General features: G+C 43.8%; 1 protein-coding gene across 2 annotated transcripts in view; it reads left to right on the top strand.

Moving 5' to 3' along the window:
* Positions 1-19,095, top strand: part of Sox5 (SRY-box transcription factor 5) — a 998,560-nt gene that overhangs the window by 569,451 nt on the left and 410,014 nt on the right. The gene's annotated exons all lie outside the window — the stretch shown is intronic.

A 19,095-nucleotide genomic window follows, 5' to 3' on the forward strand; every position in this document is an offset into this window, starting at 1 on the left:
CTAGGTGCGCTTACCGGGAAGATTCTAGCCTAAGTCCATCCTGGGTCGGAGCTGGGGCATGGTGTGCGTCTTCCCTGGAGCAGGTAGCATGGCGTCTCTCCTGCGTCTGCCTCCGGAGAGCGGAGCTGTGGAGTCTGACCTCACTTCCTCTTCCTCCCAGCCTTCCCTTCTGTTTACTCCACCCACCTAAGGGTGGGCCTATCAAATGGGCCTAGCAGTTTCTTTATTGCTTAAACAATGAAATCAACAGATTGATATATGACACTCCCACATCACCTGTTAGGAAATCAAGCTGGTTCAGAGCACAAACTTAAGGGACTTTTTTGAGGCGCTGGGCTCTTCCTGGGTGACTACTGCTATCACCCAGTGTGCAGTAAGATAATTCTCACCTTAATTATCTCAAAATGTCTTTCATTAAGGGCTAGCTCTTCCCCTCCCAAGAGAGTCCTCTTCAACCACACTTCTAGATGAAGAGAACCGTTGGGTCAGTGGTACCCACTGAGTCGTCCCTGCCAATCATATCCGTCTCCTGTGCAAAGCATTGTGGCTGGTGTAACGGTGACTGGCTGTCACCATTTTGTAGACTGGAAGTCAAGGTACAGTGACCCCCACATTGTGATTGCATCATGACAATGCCCACCCCCAGAGTTGCATAGGATTCCCTGGTATCTTTTTGGATGACACCAGACTCTTAAACATGGCTTCCACAGTTGCTTCTATGCCCTAAGACCTCCACAATCTTCTTGGAACATCTTGAGCTGCTCTCTCCCAGGTCATGTCAGATCTAGGGTATGTCTTTCCTCAAAGGTCCACTCTCCACAGGATGCTCAACACTTGAGAGCCTTTCTGCTTTGCACCAAGTTCAAGTTCCACAGGATGTTCAACACCTGAGAGCCTCTCTGCTTTGCACCAAGTTCAAGTCATGATCTGAGTTTATGCCTAAGAAAAAAAGCATTGCTTCCTCTGGGTAACCCCTACAGCTCCTTTAACGGGTCAATCTTGGGTTCAGGTCAGGTCATTTGTTTTTTTTTTTTTTTTATGGCATTGTAATCTCAACAAGGCTATGCATCTGTGTGGCTGCTTTCTGTCTCTGGGACTGAATTGTGCAAACCACAATAGCAAGAATGTGGTCATCTTGAAGTCAACCTGGTATCATCAGTGCCTTGCTATGCTCTGCACATCACACATAGTAGGCCTTCAGGAAATACCTGTTTGCACCAGGATACATGGATGAACCAATGGTGTATGTTCCCTGAAGGAGTGAATTGAACACGAGAATACCTGACCAGCCTTTGTAAAATTTCATAAAGTAAATTCCTGCCACAAAGTCAAGAGAATTTGAAGGTGGGCTCTTTTTCCTGTGTTATATGGAGATGTCTGAGGCTCAAGTATATAGTTTACCAGTTTGGAAGGTGTAAATCTAACAGTCAGTGCTCCCTGGTATCTGGCTCTCCATTGGTATGCGGCACACCGTTACACGCTCCTGTGAGTCACCTCAGACATAAGGAATACTCACAAATACTTACGCTAGTAACTATTCCAGAAGGACAAACAAAATCTTAGAACTGTCACACTGAAATCTCCAGACTGTTTTTTGGTGTTGTTTGTTTTGAGGAGCCACTGAAGCGACAGGAATGTCATTTGTGGCACACTAGGCCTCACTGTGGAGGACAAAGTTGTCCTGGTCCTCAGAAGGCACAGTTGGAAGCACCTCAGTGTTGACAAGATAAAGAGGGTTTTCATGTCAGCGAGAGTCCCTACGTTGTCAAAGCATCTACATCTCATCTATTGGGGGAACTCTGCCTTTCCCAGGATGCTTCACTGCTTTGGGCTTGATAAGAGAATAAAGCTTCAAGGTAGAAGAAACTAGAACTTTTTAAGAAGGAGTGGGTAGCTTCTTGTGACCCAGTGATGTTTAGAAGCACGGGCCTCTTTCTCTTCCGTGCAGCGCTTCTCACATAACTGTGTAGGCAACTTTATGTTTTTAAATGAGAAGTCTGGTAGACTTCTCTAGGCTTCATGAACTTCCCTTTCACAGCACATGGGAACCTCCATCACCAGCCTCTCTTGCTCATCACCTTCCTAATGCTCTGCCTGTCACATCACCTTGTTGTTTCTCTCTGTCACTGACCGCAAAGACCCTTCGCAGGAGAGGGAGCGACGCCCGTGGCCTTGGTGCCAGCGGTGACCAGCATAGAACAGAATCCAGCAGTTGTTGGGCTGTTTTCTGCAGGGCAGATCGCGTCGTCTTGAGGCCCTGGTAATAATAAAGCTTTTGTCATATTGGCGGGGAAAGAGGAGAAGCAATTGAGAACGGTTTGAGAGGATGACTGTGCGCCTCTCAGGTCCGGCAACAAGAGGAAAACAATGATGGCCCTCAGAGCTACATATGGTCTTCCTTCCGAGGGACTTGATTAAGCAGCTCCGGATGAAATTGAAATCCTGCGATTTGACCTTTGTCTGGCCTGAGAGGGCTGCAATTCGCATAACAATTTCCTTTTGTTCTTTGTTTGGAATTATTAATCCAACATGAGCCTCGAATTAATCAGGGGTAGTACGTACTACGTTTCTAATTCACGGCTCCGCTGCCTGTGTCTTTTTTAATTAAGGCCGAATGATAGCAGGCCTTTGCCCTGATTACCACGCTCACTCACCGCACATTGAGGGATGAAGAGGCCGGGCGGGCGGAGGCAGATTACTTCAAGGTTTTACTTAATTGTTTTCTTCCTTTAAATAAAAATTGCTGGCTGAACACTGAGGCCAGGCTAAGAGAGGACCTTCGTGGCTGTTGCTTGGTTTAACTTTGGGGGCAGGGAGAGAAACTCAGGTTAGGATTAGTTCCCTTAATCGTCCAGGCCACAGTTTCATTATTTATTTAAGGACCCCTCATGGGGCCTGGAAGGGTGATGAGTGGTGGGCCCTATCTCAAAGATTTTCTGTATTCTGAAGACGTTGATACAGTCTTTTCATCCTTGATTGGTCAAGTTTTTGTAAGACTTAAGTCATTAGGAAATAATTATGACATTCATGAGTCTAGGACCCAAGAATGCATGCTTATATGTTCTGTTTTGTTCCAAGGGACCTGCTTTCTGAAAGACAGCAACGCAGTCTGGCTTGTCCACCTTGCTCTGAGCATAGGGTGAACTCCAGGGAGAAGATGCCCGTGACAGTTGCCAGGAAGAACTTTCTGGTAGAAGTTTTGACCTGCCTCCTCCCTCAACTGCTTCTCATTTTAGGAGGGCTTATGCTGTGGTGTAGATACAGTGATATCCTGTGAGGCCATACCCTGATTTACGGAGTCCCTGAGCTTTTCCTTGGAGATACTGGGTGGACCTCATGACCCTTCCACAGTGAACTCGTGAGGATGGATCTTTTCTTGTCCTCAAGTGCCCAGTTAGCTTAGAAAAAGCCTAGTCTTCACTCTGTGTGTAAATTTAGGCTTGGGCAACGATGGAACACCTCATAACCATAGTCAGAGCTTTCCTTTCTGAATTTCGGGTCTCAAGATAAATAAATAGTAAGTACCAAGATACTGGGGCATGAGAGTTGGAGCATCCTTCTGTCTCCCATACTTAGGCATCCAAAGGCCAAACTTGCTGATTCCTTTGCTTGTTTCCCCGAGTCATTTGTTAGACTTCTACTGAGCAGACAGTAGCTACATTATCCATAGTCTCTAAGGCAGGCGAGCACTTTAGTTCACAATCATTATTCTTCTTCAGATAGATCTCCTGCCGTAGTTGTTAATGTCCTATTATGTTAATCTTTGTTTTTTTATTTTTTGAAATTAAAATATAATCGAATCATTTCCCCCTTCCATTTCTTCTCTCCAACCTTTCCCAGGCACTCATCTTGCTCTTAGAGTCATGGCCTCTTTCTCTTTAATTGTGTGTGTGTGTGTGTGTGTGTGTGTGTGTGTGTGTGTATTCATATCTCTAGAAATACAACCTGCCCAGTTCATATAATGTCTCAGTTCATGGCTAACCCTTAGGATAATCAGTCTGGGATTCTTCTCTGAAGGAAACCATCTCTCTCACTCTCAGTGTTTCTTAGTTGCTTATAGTTCTTTGTCTAGGGTTGAAGCCGATGAGATTTTCCTTTTCTGTATTATCGTGACTTTTGGTGTTGTCCCCGTTCAGATATTTTTAGGCAGCCATTTTGATGGAGACTTCATGAGTGTAACTTTCCTGACATTTCTAGGAGGTAAAATCCCATGATATATTTTCTGGACCTTTTAGACTCATCTGTGAAGGGGGACTTCCACTGAAGAGAAGTTGATTTCTTGAGGGCACCATGCAGAATGAGCAGTCAAGACACCACAAGTCAGGTTCTAACTGAGGATGAGATTCTGAACGGAGAGTAGGGGTTCTGCAGGTCAGGTAACTAGAGGTCGACTCTCTAGTTAAGTTAGTGCAGGCCTCATTCTCCTTCCCAATTGTGACAAGGTTCTGGAGAGAAAGTGTTGAGGAATATGCCTTCACACTGTGTGAAGAGGTGTCACTGTGATTGGTGCGGTAAAGAGTTGAATGACCATCGCTAGGCAGGAAGAGGTGAGGAGGGACTTCCAGGGACCAAGAGCTCTGGGAGGAAGAAAGCAGTCACCAGCCAGGTGGAGAAGCAGTGCAGAGGAAAGGCCACCAAGTCATGTGAGAGAATGTAGATTAAAAGATAAGGATTAATTTAAGTTATAAGAATAGTTATGAACAAGCCTAAGTTAAGGCCCAGCTTTCGTAATTAACACTAAGCTTCCCTGCCATTTATTTGGGAACGGGCTGTCAACATGGAGAGACTCCATATATCAAAGCTTCTTCTTACTCCTGAATGTAGGTTATCTTATGCTTCCATTGTAGCTGGGAGCTGGAGTCCGACACATCAGGCACGTTGACTGCTGTAGTTCTTGTCCTTACAGTGTTTTCATTGCTTTGTTGATAGATACATTAATAAGAAAAGAAAAATGTACAAAGCCTCAAACTGGGAAGGGAGTTGCTTTTGAGTTTTCAGTTACATATGGAACCAATGTTTGTGAAGTGGACATGGCCCTCGAGGATCTCCTGTGAAAGAGGAAGGCAGTGCGGGCGGGTGTGGAGAGGTGGCAGGGATGCGAGACTGGCTGGCTGCAGCCAGGTGTGTGACAACAGGAGATCGGATGAGGATGGGAGGGGAACGGCGCGACCAAGTCCCGAGTTCATGATTGCAGAGGAAGCTCCCAGTGGGGATAGAGGCATGTCCTCTGGCTCTGTGGAGATGTTACAAGGAAGGCTGCCTAGGATGTGCATAGATAGGGCAGAAGGGCATCTCTGCGGGAAGTGAGGGCATCTGGAAGCGATGGGGAAGCTGCTGGCCAAAAGAAATCAGTGAATAGCTGATTGTGCTGGCTGTGAAGGGGTGAGAGGAGGGAGAAAGGACCCTTGAGGCTCTTGGGTGGTGCTGACAGCACAGGTGTGGGTGTGGCAGAGGTCCCCAGTTGTGTTCAGCTGCCCAGGTTGGGTGAGCAGAAGAGACGGATTATGCCTCTGATTTGGGATGGGGCTTCTGGCCAAGAGCACAAAGGGCTAGAGAGTCCACGCCCATTGGTTCATTGCTCTGAGCAACTTCTCAAAGGAAAGGTAAGCTGAGTTATTGACCAAGTGAAAGAGATGGGAACAGGAACCAGGGAAGGCCTCATCGCATCTCCAAGCCAAACGCTCTTTCCAACACTGCACACAGTCATCTCGCAGCTCAACACATTTTGTTATTTCCAACAAGATGATTTTACTGAGTCACCCACTCCGCTGAGTTATAGGATGAGAACATTTCTTGTAAGGATTACATAAAACGCAAAAGGAGCCCGTGTTGGGTGAGGAGATTCCTATTTTACTGTAAATGTCAAATACGTGGAAAATCTAGAAGCAGAAACCCAGTCACTTGTGAGCAAATTCCCTTGGCTTTTAGCAGCAGGTCACAGGCTTTGCTGTCTTTCTCTTCCTGGCTTCGATTCTTTTGTTCTTTTCCAATCTTTGGAAAAGGTTGATAGCCCTACACAAGTCAACATGATATGGCCACGTTTCCAAAAGGCCCATGCCAAGCTCTCTGGGGCTGTGATACACCCAGATGGTCCACCCTTTCCCCTGCCTTTCCTCTGCTACAAACGTTGTTACCAAATACAACAATTTTTCCTCCAAAGTCATTAGAGTCCATTTGGCGCCATCTCTAATCTGTCCCACTTGTTACCTTCTGATTATTCTGCGAGGGGATTGAGTTGTCTTATTGCTAACAGCCAAATGACCAAGGGATTAATGTACTTTCTGTCCCTGGCCAATTGGTTTCTAGTCAGCGGTTATTTATGGGGAAGTCTGGGGCCAGTGGTCCTCAAGTGTGTGCAGCTGTACACTTCATACTCCCGACTCCACAAGCAAATGGAGCCTCACTTTATCATGTGTGCTTGCATTTCTCCCCCGATTGGCTAGACAGTCTGTTGCCACTTATGAATGAGTCTTCGGAGGCGCAGCCTAGCTTGGGATTCTCTTTTATTATGTGGACTCCATGTTGCAGAAGACACAGTGGTTCCGATTCACACCATCCGTGGGGGGCTGCTCCTCCTGTCACTGGTGACAAATTGCTCCTGGAGAGCACAGCGTCACATCTTCCCCAACGCATTTCTCTGCCAGGCCACTGTCCCCAGATCAGCTGCTGTTCCGAGGACCCTCATGGAGAGATCCATGATGGTGTGGCCTTGGCCTTTCTTCCCCCAGCTCTGCTCTTTTGGACATAAGGTAGAGATTACTGCTAATGGTCTGTCATTTCCTAGGAGCCCCTCCCCCTGAGCTGTCTCCCTGTGATTTCTTTTCTGCCCCCATTGAATGGTAGTCTTTGATGTCACACAAGAGAATGCTGTTGGCTAACAGTCTAGAGGCTGCTTCATTTGAGCTAAACACCACACGAGAACAAGTGTGAGCCATCATATTTCATTCCTAGCAGTCCCCCTTTTTTCGGTGCCTCCCTATTTTTTTTTTAATGTCAGAGTTTCATCCTGACAGGAATCAGGAAGATATGTGTGATTAAGAGCAGTAATAATGTGTATTGCATTGTATTGTAAATGACCTGCCCAAGCCTGCTACTTTACTGTCCCGCTGGCATTGGCTCCCCGGCATTTCTGACGACTCGGTATATACAGTGTATTAGCGCAATGGAGATCATTATGTGGCCTGTATTTGAGTCATTTTTATTTAAGATGCCAAACAATAAGCTGTTGATTGGGGGAACAAGAGGCGAACAATACTGTTCTGTGTCATATAATACACCACCATTTTCCAGCTTTGCTTCAGAAGGGCCCTCTCCATTGTTTTGGTATAAAAATGGTTCTTAGGAGGAGGAATATTTTGCTGAGGTATGTCATTATTTTGCAAATTTCTATTATCTCATCATGTTGTCTTCATTGTAAATTGCAGCTAATTAGGAACCTAGTTAGAGCCCCAGCTTTGAGGCTGGCTTTTTTGTGAAAAGAGCCCACCGATTACCGCACTACAAGAGAGGAAGGGGAGAGAAAGAGGAGATTAATCTGGTTACCTAGGCGACACTCGCTTCCATCTGTGAGGAACAATACATTTTTGTTTCCTTGGCTCAGTTCAGATCTGTTTTGTTTAGAGGGGGGAAAGAGAGAGAGAGAGAGAAAGAGAGAGAGACAGAGTGAGAGAGAGAGGCCAAAGGAAAGAGAGAAACTAGCTTCTCACAATGCCGCGTTGTGTCTGGCCCAGGCTTGGGGCTTGATTTCCCTGTAAGTTAGAGGTCTCAGGGGAGTGCCAAGATGAAAGAGATAAACTCCCAAGTTCCCAAAGGTCGTGACCTCACCACACAAAGCCAGCAGTTTTACCTCTGAATCCCCTTCCCCCCCTGAAGGACTTAGGGAACAATAGACTGTGGTTCCCAACACCATATAGTTTGTGTTAAAAACATGGTACCCTAAATGTGGATTTTAGAAGTTATTTAAAATTTTATACTGAACAAAATAATTGATAATTCTAAGAATCTACTTGTGAGTCAAATTTTGCCCAGACAAGTTAATTTAGACTTTTCTACTTTCTTCCTTTTTATATTCAAATGGCTTTCCTGAAGCCTACCCTTTCTGTGTGGTCACATACAGTTTAAGATATGTTGTGACTCTCTAGTCAGTAAGACAAGCCTAAGACTTTGCCTAAGCTTGAGACCCACTGATGATGGCCCAATTCCAGTGGCTTTGGTCACACACGAGAATTTCAAGTCTTTGCAGGATAGCCACTTTCCTTGCCTCAGAGGACAGACAGTGATGACTCAGGAAAAGAGAGAGACCAGTGGAGAGGCTGAGAAGTCAGGACATTTTCTGGTAAACTGGCCAGATCCCCATCCTGCTTGAGCACAGTGCTTTGGGCTTTGGTATACAGGATGACCCAGGATGAAGGGGAACTCCAAGAGAGGGATGAAGAGCCTCTGACACATTCTGATCCCTAGAGGCACTGAGGAAGTGGGGCGGTGTTCTGTCTTGTTTTACCCAATCTTTCCGCACTCTTGCATCGTGCTCCTCAGCTTTCCCTCCGTTTAAACCACACTCTTAACAAAATGATGCAAACCGCTTTAAAGCCACAAAAGTTCTCACCTCAAAAGGTGTTGCTCATTCCTCTTGGAAAAAAAAAACAATCAGAGTATAGGATCTCATTTAGCCCAGGCTATCCTTGCATGGTCTGTGTAGATAAGGATGGCCTATGTAGTCCAGGCTACCTTTCAACTTTCTACATAGGATAGATGACCTTGGATTCTTCATCCTGCTGACTTCTACTTCCAAGTATTAGGATTATAGGTATACACCACTGCACATGCCCAGTTCTATGCTGCTATGGGGATTGAGTCCAGGGCTTCCCGCTTGCTGGGCAAGCATTTTAACAACGAGGCTATGTTCCTAGCTTGATGCCCTGCTTCTTCTGCATCTACTCAGCTATCCGGTTCTTGTTTCTTCGTAATATTTTGGCACCAAAGAGGACTTTTCAGTGGTCTTAGCAGTTTATAAAAATACCTGCATTATGGAATTCTAATTCATTATAGTATTCATTATATTTTATGGATTAAAAAAACAATAAAATGTTGGCTCAGATCCCAAACTTATGCTCTGAAAATGGCACTTAATACACTGAATTCTTCTCCAACATCACATGGGTTTTCTTCTCAGCCCGTGGGTCCCTCATGTGGAGCAAGAGGCAGAGTAATTCAGGGGCACAAACCTGCAGGGAGGGTCCTCTCCTAGGACCCTTTCTTGACATAAAGTAGATGTGGCAAAGCGATGTATTCATATCACCACTCAAGCAGCTTCCTCAGGCGTGTGAACCAAGGTGATTCCTGGCTGAGTACACATGGGTGTTGCAGAAGCCCCCCTTCTCCAACTGATAAGATAACTGATTAGATACTCTCTTCTCTGTGAATAAACTGATTTAAACATTCTTGGACTGATTTGGCCTTTGAAAACACATGGTCTCAGTGCTTTTTTTTTTAAATGAGAAATCTTGTCATTGACATAGGAAGATGAAGAAGTTGATAAGCTTAACTGTACGCAGGAAAGCCTTCTTTCTAGAAAGGCCTCAGACTCTAAGGGTCACTCACCAAGGGAGCATCAGGGGCCCCTTTCCTCATCTAGAAAGCTCGCCAGCCTGCTGCTGTTCCGGGCTAGACTGAGGTCAGATGGAAGCCCATCTCTGTGTAAGGGCTTTCATTTAGCATACCCGGAGAAGTCAGGGAAATGAAAATACAAAGATTGTTTGCCGTGCACAAAACTGTCCTCTTTCTTGCATGTAGAACAGGTCTTTCACCACAGATTATGTCAACCTTCTACAACATCGCAGGGCCCCTAGGTTGTCAGTAGATCATAGTTAACCGTCAGTGGGGGTTCTTCAGCCTCTTGCTGTAGGGTGAATCTGGCAGTTTCCTCCTGCAGAAGCGATGACCCCACTCGTCATCTTCCGGTCCAGCCTTCTGCTTTCTCCCTTTGGAGGCAGGAACTTCTAATGTTCTGCCGGGATCAGAGTGGATGGAGACGGTGCCATCTGCTGATTTCCCATCCTAAAGCAGCTCTGATTCTTCCTGAGCCTTCTCAGATGGCAGTGAATCCAAAGAAGGAAACAGAAAGCCTAGGTCTCTGGGGGCTCGTTCTGTGGTGAGGGGATGATCCGTCTGATTTGACAGGATTCAAAGAATGGTTATGAAATACTTTCATTCATCTAAACACTGTCTGTGTTGAATTACTAAATTCAAAAGTGCCTGACTGTCTATTATTTGGTGAATCTTCATGTATTTGCTCATAGGATAAAGAGAAAGTTGTATGCGGCTCACAGGAAATGTATTTCTTGGTCATGTACAGTTTGTCAGCTGGGATTTCTCAGTATTTCATTGGTGTTTCTCATCATGGGGGGAAACCCCTAACTGTGGGCTTGGCTTGAGGAGTGACATCGTAGATGTGAGTCTTCCTTCTGTCTGCAATGTACACCGTCATCCAGCTGGCCCTGGCCACTAGGGAAGGAAATTGCTTAAGAAAAAAAATCTTGGTTTGTACCATTAATAACCCATTTATAAACTAAATTACGATATTCTAGAAAACTTCCCATTCAGTTTTTTTATTTCTGGTGATATTTGAGGAAATCCTGTTAGTTTTTAAAAAATAATTATTATAATGTTAAAAGCTCACGTAGCATGAAGAGTAGCCTGTGAGCATCTTGCTGTTGCATAGCAGTCAAAGTCAGCGTTAGGAGTAGCTGTCCGTTTGCTGGGATCGTGTCAGGCAGACCAGTCTAATGTTTGCCACACTTGCGTCACAGTTTAGGACTATCTAGCCATTGTCCCATGGCGGTGCCCCTTGCCTCAAGGACGTACAAATGTCCTAATGGTGATTTTACATGTCTGATGTGAAAATGATTTCTTATACTCTAGGAATGTAAAAATGCTTTGCCTTACCAGGACTGCAAATGAGCCCTTTGTGGTCACCAATTCTTTTCCCTTCTCTTATTAGCTCCCTGTTTTCCATGTGCTCTGCCTGCCTTCCCCCCCCCCCCCCGCCCCGTGATTAGAACTCCTAATTAAAGTGTAATTCAAAAGTTTCCCTCAATGGGAGGTGGACTGACATGTGCTCATCCAAAGTCAAGCTCCTTACCGATTGAGGTTTATTTGAGTCAAATGGATGTTCAGGAGCGATGGCCATTAACCCGGGCCTCCAGTACTGGAGGGATGCTGTTTCCAGTTAACTGAGGCATGAATCAGCTTGCAGGCAAAGCAGGAGAATGGGCAGCAGAGGAGTTGTTACCCCAATGGGGCTGCTCTAGATATGGGCCAGAGCTATCAGCATCTCCAACTACTCTTTGAGACAAAAGCTGTTCAGGAAATATATGGGAACTTTACCCATTCGGGAGATGTAAAAAGGAGAACAGAAGGCAAGAAGGGGCCTACAAAGTCACCACCAGGGACATTTGTATGTCTGTGAGGTGGATCTGTGGACATGTCCCTTGCCTGTGTGTGTGTCCCTGCATGGATGTGATTTCCCGCTTTATAAATTGACCAGCTTCCGTGGGTCTTCTGCAGATAAACAGTCCTGTATGCATGTAGCCCTGTGACATTCCAGACAGTTCTCCAGCTCGAGTACATCTGTGGCTTCTGATGCCAGCTTTCTGATTTCCGTTTTACCAGAAAGTCCATATGATACTTATTCAAACAAGGGACAATGTGACCGGTTACGGCATGGTCAGTGGGACTCACTCCTTTTCCATCTTCAGCAACTGCACGTTGACTATTTTAGAATAGTATTCTGATTTCTAAGGCTTGGAAGTTGGGCACAGTCCTTCCTAGCTCATCCTCTAGCGGCCTGTTTGTCTTATTGGGCTAAGGGACTGCTACCTTGTCCTTCTTCATGTACTATTTCTCTTACAGAACTCATACATTTTAGAATGTGGTGAAATGTGTCATTGTCAGCTACTTCATTTTCAGACGCCTCCTGTGGTTTGAGAGGGGTTAGCTCACATCTCGCCTGGCCTTTTACCTTTAGCTACAGTGGGTTCTCAGGCTGGAGTCCTCTCAGGGTCTCACGGGGTGGGTGCAGGAGAGAGCTGAAGCAGGGTATCTGGCCTCTCAGTGGGGGGATGCCTGATGTTGATGCCTTTGGTGAAGCCCGAATGCAGCTGTCTCTTACACAGCACCTGACCTCTTCTTCCTGCGGGAGTTTTTCAGAAGACCCAGGGGAAGGAAGCAAGACTTCTCATGACCGAATCCTGGACATTATGTGACAATATTTCCACCACGTTCTGTTTGCTGTAAAGCCAAGAAGCTGTAGGTCGATTCACCCTTTCCTAGAGGCAAGCCCACATGGCCTTAGTGCTGTGACGCACAGGAGGTCAGGGAGCTCTCTCTGCAGACTGGCTGCCAGGCACCCTCTCAAGACTTCCTCTCATTCTAGGATTGGGGAGGCGGTGCTTCAATAAGCTGGCAATTAACCTACAAGAATTAAAAACTTGGAGCTTTTAGAACATACCCTTGAAACCCAGATATTTTAAAAACTAATTTTCTACTACTATTACGTTGAAGGGACAGACTACCTGAAAGAAAATAATTTCAGGATGTTACCACCTTGGGTTCCCTCCACTTTGAGCTGAAGCTCAAAAAAAAAAAACATTTGCTCAAATTTACTCCGAGCTCTCCTTGTAGGTTGTCCATTCAAGCGTCCTCAACACTGAATCCCCTGACTGACATAATGAGGCCCTATCTGCTAAACCTGTTGTGTCAAAAATCTTCCTCAAGTGTCTTCATTTACATATTTCTAACATTGTGGAAACAATCATAATAGCCGGTTCTGTCAGGCCCATTGTAGCGGGCTTTCATCCTCTGATTGACAGGGCTAATAATTGATACTATGGGTCTATCTATTAGAGTTCTTGTTTATTTGGCATTATGTTCAACAAAACAGGCACCGAAAATCCTTAGAAGTGTTATGGTAAATGTAGCCATCTATTCTTCTCTGCTGTCATCGCCAATGGCTTGGATCAAACTGTCCCTAAATTAGTCAACTGGAAAAAGAACATTCTTCCTCTTTTATTTGGGATATTTTCTGATGTCTAGAGTCAGTTCCCCTGTAATCATTTCAGCTTTATTGAGTGGCAGCTATACTTCAGAATTTCAAAAGAGTTTACACTAAGGAAGATAAGTAATTCTTTTCTTAGCTGTTCCCTCTTCTTGACGGGGAAGACTGTGCGGCCGTTTAGATGCTAAGGAATCCGACGGATAAGAAGATAATTCAGACATACAGGATAGAAAGCCTTTCCGCCCAATTCAAACATCCCTTCAGTTGAGAAATCGCGCGGATCAGCTAAGCATTGTGGAGGAAACACGTGTTGGTGTTATTTTGATTTTCTTTTTTTTTTTTGCACTAGCTGTGCTACAAAAGAATACAACAGATGCATGCTAAAATGTCACCTGCCTGACCATTACAGGTGTTAACAGCCTGAGGGGTGCAGATAACACAGCTCCGCAAGGCAGGGCTGCCTCTGCTTACAGGAAAGGCCAGGCCCCTCCTCCAAGAGCAGAACCTGGCCAGCTTCTGAGAGGGGTGCAGACTCCCGACTGACTCTGTGAGGAGGAGATTAGGAAATGCACTATGCTGTGAGCTCCCCCATTCTCTTCGCCTCTCAGTCCTGACCACGGAGTCGTTCACCACACCGTATATGACAAGAATCGTTTCACCATGTTTCTCTGGGAAATCGCCTGTCTTATTATTCTTTCTGTCATATAATCCTGATGAAAAGATGAGGATTCGCTTTAGATCCCTGACAGTGGCCAACGGGTACCCAGTAGGCTTTCCTGTCCACCTACTGGGTCCCGTCCATCAGATGATCTTTCTGTAAGTATTTTCTGAGAAAAATAGAACTTCCAAGTTAGGACTCACAATTTCAACACCTAAGAATGGTGGAACGAACACAATAAAGATTCTTTCTAGAACCCACAGGCATGTCTCTTCCTGTGCAGAATCTTACACCTAACAATGGTATAATGAACACAATAAAAATTCAAGAACCCACAGGTATGTCTCTTCCTATGGAGAATCATGCAATCACCACAAAGGACCCTATTACTTCAGATTCCCCTCATCACTATGTATTTCCTGTTAATGAGTACCACAAAAGCCGTCGACATCAGTGGGTCCTTTAAGTCATGGGCTGGATCGGAAATGGTTACCTGTCAATGCAAAACTACTCCAGATGCAGATAAAAGGCTTAGGGGCTTCAACTGTAAGATTTTTCTGGGTTTTTTTTTCTTTTGTATATTTTTTCCACGGGGCGGGGGAATTCTAAAATCTAATATCTAAAAGTCAATGCTTACAAAAGAAGCAATGAAATCAGTTCCCCATTTTGCTCCTGTTTATATTCTCTCTTTTAATAAATGTTCTCAAATGACAGTTTCAAATTGTGTTAGTTGCTGTGATAGTCACATCTCTGGTACAAGTCTTCATTTACCAAGCAGTTACTGAGTTTTTAATGTGTGCTCAGGACTATTCTTGGTCAAGTCTGTCAACTAATAATGGATTTTAATGAGCGATAATGAGCAAAACAGCTGAGTGGCACACACCTGTACTCCTGGCGTGTGGAAGGAGTCTTGACTTTGTCCTCTAAATTATAGAACTTACCAGTGAAACTGTGTGCAGGTAGACTTTATCGTGTGAGATTTGAAGTCACAAATTCTAAGTTCTGTTGATGATGGAGCTGCTAGTTAATTCTTTGTCAACTTGATGCAAACTATAATCATCTGAGATTGCCTCCTTCAGAGTGGCAAGACTGTAGGGCATTCTCTTGATTAATAGTGATGTGGGAAGGCCAAGGCCATTGTGTGGTACAACCCTGGGAGGTGGTCTTTACATGCTTAATGAAGAGACTGAGCAAGCCACAAGAGCAATCCAGGACAGAATTCCTCCATGGCCTCTGCTTCGGTTCCTGCCTTGAGTTCCTGTCCTGACTTCCCTGGATGATGGACTGCTACTTAAAGATGGCAGAAATCCTTCACTCTCCAGGGTGCCTTTGATCATACTGCGTACCACAGCACAGAAAGCAAGCTAAAACAGTGGTCTAATTAAAATTTTTCATGTCTTGAGACTTTTTTTTTGTAACTAGAATCTTTTTAAGAAAAATTTTCTTTTAGTGTGTATATTTTTTCTGATTGACTGGTATTAAGATTTTTCCATAGCTGCCTTTATAACTCTTTGAGTTTCTATACGGAAGGTCAGTAGTGGCCAGTTTTTGCTTCCATTCTTAATCTGAGTCCTTTTGTTTTTTTTCTTGGTTAGTCTAGCAGTAGGTTTGTCAATTTTATTGATCATTTTGCAGAGCCAACCTTGCTTGCATTGATTTTCTTCTCTCTTTTTTTTCTGTCCTGGTTTACTGACTCCTACTCTAGTCTTTCCTGTTTTTCTGACATCTGTTGCTTAACTTCACTATTCCTTCCTGTTGTCTCAAATGAAAACTATCGCCATCAAAGCTCAGCACCTTTACAATTTCTCCACCGTGAGTGATTGCTCTTATGATTTTTCCCTCAGCACTGCTTCAGCTCTGGCTCATAAATATTTTGAATGTAGTTTCCATTTAGCTCATACTATTTCCTAATTTTCTGTTATTTTTTCCTTGATCAATGGGTTAGTTAGAATTGTGTCCATATTTCCAATTACTGGTTGATATCTTATATTTCCTCTTACATTTTTTGATTTCTAGTTTAAATTCATTTTGATCAGAAAACACTATTTTTGTATGGGTTCAAATCTCAGAAAGTCAGTGAAACTTTTCCCATTTTCTCTCTACCCATATTTTGTTTGATCTGGTGTCCTTCCCTTGATTGCTTTCTGTGTGTTTTTCTTCTGTTCCCCACACATACACATACAAACATACACACACATGGGGTTACTTTAATAGTGGCCTTGAAGCAAATGTTCAGCATTGTGAGACTGTCAACATATATGTTACCTCATGTTGTTTGTGTGTGAGTTGTGTGTGTATGCTAAAATACTGATGATCCACTCTCTTAACACATTTTCTCTCCTAATATATTATTAACATTTGGCATCCTACTGTATACCAGTTCTCCAAACCCTGCCCATCTTTTGGCTGCTAAGCCTTGCGTACCTTTTACCTACATCTCCCCAATACTCCTTGGTACACACTACTTTATGTTTCTATGTGTTCACCTTCCTTAGACCATGCACACAATGAGATCATGAGGACCACAAATGCTGTTCTAAGATTTATTGTGTGATATCTGCAACGCCCATGGAGGCCAAAAGAGGAAATTGGATCTTTTGAGCTGGAGTTACAGGTAGTCATTAGCAACCCAATACAGGCTCTAGGAACCTACTCTCAGTTCTCCTGGAAGAGCAGCAAGCATCCTTACTCAAGGCGCCTTCTCTCTAGTCCCTGGCCGTTGAATTTTTAATTAATTGAGAGGAACAAATATCATGAAGCATTCTCTCTCTTTCTCCCTCTCTCTGCTACTAAAAGATTACTAAATTCTACAAAAGCCTTTTAAATTTATTTCTTAAATATGGCAAGAGTTTTACTGATTTGCCTAGGCTAACTTTGAAATCACTGTAGCCCTGAAAAGTATTAGACTTTTGATTCTCCTGCCTCAGCTTCCTTGAGCAGCTGGGATTAGAGCCTTGTGCTGCCAGCCCTGGCTGTTTTCCCAGTTTGTTTAGTTATTATTATTTAATTGCCTAATTAATTAATTATATCTTCAAGGTGCTGGGGGCTTTCCCCTTGTTGATTCTCTCTTGTGCACTCATATGAGATGCCAATATCTTGGCTATCATCTACATAATATATTGTATATTTTTAGCTCCTTTATATTAATAGTTATTGAGTTTCTATAGTACATAATTAATGTTTATCATTAAGTTACAGTGGTTTATGGAAGTTTTGCATTTACTCTTATTGTTTCATCTCTACCTTTGGAAGTCCCCATGTGGGCATTGTACGTCATCAGGTGTTTTTCATTTATATTTCTTTGTTGTGCTTTTCCTCTCCTGCTTCTTAAGATGAGCTCTCTCCTAGTCTGTTCTCATAATTTCCCATTTCTCTTATAGTCATTCAAGAATCCTTAAAAACCCCTTCAGTCAAATTTTCATGTCATTTTTATATATTTTCCCAAGTCTAGAAATTTTGTTTGGCTGCTTTCTTTTTATTGTCTGTGTGATATATTAAACAACCATCTTGTATTATATACTTTTAGTTTCTAAGCGTCCTTGCAGCAATGACTTCAGTGGCTCAGTCTGCCGACTCTGAGATCTAGGGCCTCCCAGAGACAACTTGTGCCAACTTCTTTTCCTTATGTTCCAGTAACAATTTGTGCATCTTTGTATGCCTTGTCAATTTTGTTTGAAAACTGGGCAGTTGGATGATGTATTACTGTAAAAGTGGCTTCTGATCCCTTTGCCTCCTTCTCCATCTCGGGAGTTGTTACTACTGGCTGTTTGGTTGTTGTTGATGTTGTTGGCGCTGCTCTTGCTTCTTGTGTGTATGACTTTCCTCTTCAGTATGTCACACTGATGTAGCTGTTTTGTTTTTGTTTCAAAATTTTTACTTAATCTTTCATTTGAAAGAACAATCACTATCTAGGGTTCCCTTAACCACCTTGAATGACAGTGTGGGAATGGGTTAGAAGTTATACTTAATGATATTGAACCAATTAGACTTCTGTCTTTTGCCGGGCTTATGTAGCTCAGTGATAGAGCACTCCTTTAGCATGTGTGCAGCCCTGGGTTCAATTCCCAGCATCACAAAAAGCTAATTAGTTTATTAATTAAAATTGAAAGACAGTCACAAGACTATTTTTCCAAAGAGTTGATAACAGGTCATACAGTATTCTGTGAGAATTTATAATTGATACATCGCTGAGAGAGGAAGAGAGTAGAGTCTCTTCATTCATTCATTCATTCATTCATTCATTCATTCTCAGTTACTTTGTCATTACTTCTTATATATTTACTGGATATCAAGCAACTTCTGTCCCTGGAAACATAACTGAGAGACAGAAGAATTGTCTTTGTTGTAGAATCCCTCAAACTCAGAAATTCTCCCATGACACTGTGCTGGGAGCGGAGCTGAGGTGACTGAGAATAAAGTTATGATTGAGCCCAGGATCAAAGAAAACCTCTGGGTGAAACATCTGAGTGTGGAGAAGGATGATCTGGTTAAGTGAGTCGGAAGAGTTTCACAGAAGGAGAAGGGAACACTCATGGTATCTGTGGTGGGGGAAGAAAGCCACCCCACAGACAGGAGGAACATTGCATGGGACCATGGGAAGAGTGAGGGGCTAGCTTAGAATCAGAGCCTGTTGCAGAGATAGAAGGAGGGGACTCAGTGCTTCTCTCCTGAGGACAGCACCAGAAGTTGCTCTTTCTAAGAGGCCATTCCGGTTCCTCTGTGGATGGTACATAGAGCTGGGACATTAATGCCTGAGAAGAGCCCGCGGAATGGAGTGCCACTCTATCCTGAGCTCCACACTGGAGCCTAGAGCTGGACGGAGATCGTGGTCATAGATGCTCTGAGTAGACTGTTTAAGATGAGCTTCCAGTCCGTAATGAGGGACGGTAATCAGGTATGTCACAGTTTCTGTGTGTGTCGTTTCAATCCTGGCCAATTTTTCTGTCCCCGACTCTCTCTTCCCCAGGCACCTACTTTTCATCAGTATTTACATTCATGCTATGCCTTGACAGGTATCAAATGTATACGTTTAAGTGTCCCATCCTCTGTTGCATCTACTGTGTGACTAATAAAAAAAATTAATAGACACTAATTGTTGTCAACTTTGCCAAAAGACTCTCACAAATCTTGTTAGTTTTTTAACATTCTGTTCATCTTGGAGCCTCCAATGCATCTCAGCGGGGACTGCTTGGAAGCACCAGGGACCGCTTGGAAGAAAATATTTTTGGCAGCTCTCAGGCCAAACCATAGCCACTTCTCTAAAGACTGACTCTGGAGGTTCTGTAGGCAAAGATGTATTTTTGCTATGTTGATTTTTTTGTAACTTTGTGATCCAATTGCTCTCGATATTTTCTCCATCCAACCTTGACCATTTTCAGAGTGC

The sequence above is a fragment of the Microtus pennsylvanicus genome, chromosome 8, assembly GCF_037038515.1.
Source record: "Microtus pennsylvanicus isolate mMicPen1 chromosome 8, mMicPen1.hap1, whole genome shotgun sequence".
NCBI classification, from domain to species: Eukaryota; Metazoa; Chordata; class Mammalia; order Rodentia; family Cricetidae; genus Microtus; species Microtus pennsylvanicus.